Genomic DNA, 4,016 nt, shown 5'->3' on the forward strand with positions numbered 1-4,016 from the left:
TCCAAAAGAGATACCAACCGAAGAAGGCAAAGAATTTGTCAAGACTGGTGAAGACAAGTGGTTTCAAGAAGACCAAAGTGTGCTTGCTATCATTCAGAACTCCCTTGATGCTCCAATACTTGAAGCATACTCTTACTGCGAGTCAACTAAAGATCTATGGGATACACTTCAAAACGTATTTTCGGGAACACTACCAACTTAAACCGAGTGTTTGAGATCAAGAGAGCCATCAACAACCTCAGCAAAGTAGATATGGAATTTACCAAACATTTTGGTAAATTTCGATCTCTTTGGGCTGAGTTAGAAATGCTTCGACCGATGAGTCTCGATCCTACCATCTTAAACGAACGGCGAGAGCAAGATAAGGTGTTTGGACTACTGCTGACACTAAATTCTTCCTACAATGATCTCATCAAGCTTATCTTGAGGTCAGACAAACTCCCAAGCCTAGATGATGTGTGTAATCAGATCCAAAAGGAACATGGCTCTATTGGCCTGTTTGGAGGCAAGGGAGAACTTGTAACTGCTAATACGGTGGAACTTGCTTCAGTGAACAAGGGATACTACAAACATGACGATAAGAACCCACCTATTTGTGACCATTGTAAGAACCCTGGCCACTTCAAGAGTCGGTGTTGGATTCTTCACCTTCATCTTCGAGTCAATCGACAATTGTCTAACCGTGGAGCCCCACGAGCACATCAAGCAACCATGGCGGGGGAAGCAACGACCTCCGAGTCAAATCATCAAGTCTCCGGAGGGAATGGAACTGCTTTAGCAGCTTCTTCAGAGTTGGTGAGGAAATCAGACCTTGATGCTCATCAAAGCCCTCAAGGAGGCCTCCGGTAACACTTACCTTGCTTTAAAACCTTCTAAACCTCTTATTGTTGATTATGGAGCATCACATCATATGATTAGTGATTCTAAATTAATTAGTGACATTAAACCTGCTGTTGGAAATGTGATCATAGCTAATGGTGTGAAAGTTCCAGTTGAAAGAATTGGAAATTTGAAATTATTTGATAAAACAACTAAAGCGTTTTACATGCCAAGTTTTACTTCAAATCTTTTATCAGTTAAAAGAGCTACTACTGACTTGAACTGTTATGCAATATTTGGTCCTAACAATGTACATTTTCAGGATATTGAGACAAGTCAAGTGCTTGGTCAAGGCGCCTCTAAAGATGATCTCTATGTGCTTGAGGACCTGAATTTATCTTCTTCTAATGCATCTTGTTTTAATTCGAATATTGTTCAAACAAATAATGCTATTTGACATGCTAGGCTAGGACATCCTCATTTTCGAGGTTTAGAACTTATGTTTCCAAGTATTTCTTTTAAAAATGATGAATGTGAGGCTTGTATTCTTGGTAAACATTGTAAATCTGTTTTTCCCAAGTCTCTAACTATTTATGAAAATTGTTTTGATTTGGTTCACTCTGATGTGTGGACATCACCATGTCTATCTAGAGAAAATCAAAAATATTTTGTCACTTTTATTGATGAAAAATCTAAGTATACTTGGTTAACTCTCCTCCCTACTAAAGATAGGGTTCTTGAAGCATTTATTAGCTTTCAAAGTTATGTGACTACCCATTATAATGCTAAAATTAAGATTTTAAGATCAGATAATGGTGGGGAGTACAAAAGCCATGCCTTCAAACAATACCTTACCAAACATGGTACAGTAAAACCTCTATAAATTAATAATGTTGGGACCAAAATATTTTATTAATTTATAGTGATATTACTTTATATATAAATTAATAATTATTATTTTATAGTGTAAATTAATAATTTTAAAGTTATAGGTATATTTTTAATTGTTTAATTTTTTAAAAATTATGAATTGAGACAGTTTTTGCAAAATAAGATTATAATTTTGGATGTTGTAAATTTTATGGTATTGGAATTGAATTTGAAATAATAATAAAATATTATTGACAATGAATTACAAATATTATAGACAAATTCACTTATACACATGACATAAATATTCAAATTTATGAGTAAGAATATCAATTGTCGTATTTTAATAGTCTATCAAACTATCAAAATGTAAATGATGCATATTTAGAAATTAAAAACTTTAAAAAGTTTTAGAGTTTTTATGAAATGTTATAGAATATTTTATATCATTATAGTTTGAAGATATAACATAACAATTGTTTTATAGATATGAGGTTTAAGAGAAACATACTTTATTATATCAGCATATATATATATATATATGTAAATTTATATGATTATTAATTTATGATATTATTGGGACCATATTTTACATGGGGATTTCAAAAAAATTATTATCTTATTATCTTATCGAATTTTGTTATTTTTTANGGCCAGTAACCACTCCACTGGATGAGAACTATAAAGCTAGTCGACAGGGGGAGCTCGAAGATGCACCATTTGAAGATGTAACTCGATATCGGCGACTAGTGCGTAAATTGATTTATCTAACTATTACTAGACCAGATATTTGGTTTGCTGTGAATCAGGCAAGTCAGCATATGCAAGCACCAACAATTCACCACTGGAATATAGTAAACCAGATCCTCAAATACATCAAGGGATCACCGGGGCAAGGTATTTGGATGGGATGTAACGCCAATACAGAAGTGGTCGACTATTGTGACACGGACTATGCTGGATATCGAGAAGATCGACGCTCAACCACCGGCTACTACACATTCGTAGGAGGCAATCTTGTCACATGGAAAAGCAAGAAACAGAAGGTGGTGTCGCTATCAAGTGTTGAAGCTGAGTATAGGGCCATGAGGAAGCTGACTACCGAACAAATGTGGCTTAAATCCTTACTAAAGGATCTTGAAGTCGAGACACCAAAGCCTATCACAATGCACCGTGACAATAAAGCAGCCATTCACATAGCCTCTAACTCAGTGTTTCATGAAAGAAAAAAACACATCGAAGTTGATTGCCATAAGGTTCGAGAACAAATCCAACTCGGCGTCACTCTCCCATGCCACACCAAAAGCTCCGAGCAACTGGTGGATATCTTTACTAAAGCTGCGAGTCCACCGGTGTGCAAGTACATACACTCAAAACTTGGGCTCATGGATATCACCAAACCATGACCCCTCCCTCTTAAACGAGATTCCTACACTCTTTTTCCCTTATGTATAGTTTTCCCAAGTGGTTTTCTATACTAAGGTTTTTAATGAGGTAGGTGATCATTGTTGAAAGATTAATCTTTGTAGTTTGACGATTAAGCTTGAGGGGGAGTATAAGTTGTCACCATGATCAACTAGCGACAGTACAACTATTGTCTGTACACTCTCTCTCTGTCTATACCGTCTCACGAAGAGGGCCGTCCGTACAACTCAACTGCACAACATGGAAAGTCCACAAGAAGCCTCACAAGTCTCATGTGAAGCAATGCCACATTCTCTAGATCCTTCTATTCTAACCGTTGGCGAGTTCGAACAAGTGGGAAGCAGAAAGTCAAACATAAGTCACATGTTATCTTAAGTATAGGATGTCACTTTCATACTATATTAAATGTGCAGCATCTTGTATAGAATATTCTCTTTGGTAGTGTCTATATTTAGTTTGTATCTAGGTTCTAAATTAAGTAAGAAGCAAGAATTCTTCTTCTACACTATTCTCTTTACTACCAATCTACACTCTATACTCTTCTATACTTAGCTACAATCAGTCGTTACTTCTTATACAAGCTAAACTCTTTTTCTCTTCTAGACTTACATGATATCAGAGCCAATTTACGACATCTAAATCTCATTCTCATTATCTCATCAAAACACTTCCGCTCCAAACTCTCATCTTTCCTTCTGTTTTATACTGAAGCGTCTCTCTTCTTTATCCATTGGATATTAGCTTTAACCAAAGTTTATTTCACCATGGAAGGCACCAAAACCTTGATTGTTCCAGTTACTCTCAAAAGAGAGAACTATTTGTTGTGGGCAAGAACCACAAAAATGGCACTGTGTGGCCGAGGGCCTTGGACCCATATTACCTCAAGTGAAGCTCCAAAAGAG

The sequence above is a fragment of the Camelina sativa genome, chromosome 4 (genome assembly GCF_000633955.1).
Source record: "Camelina sativa cultivar DH55 chromosome 4, Cs, whole genome shotgun sequence".
In the NCBI taxonomy this organism is placed as follows: Eukaryota; Viridiplantae; Streptophyta; class Magnoliopsida; order Brassicales; family Brassicaceae; genus Camelina; species Camelina sativa.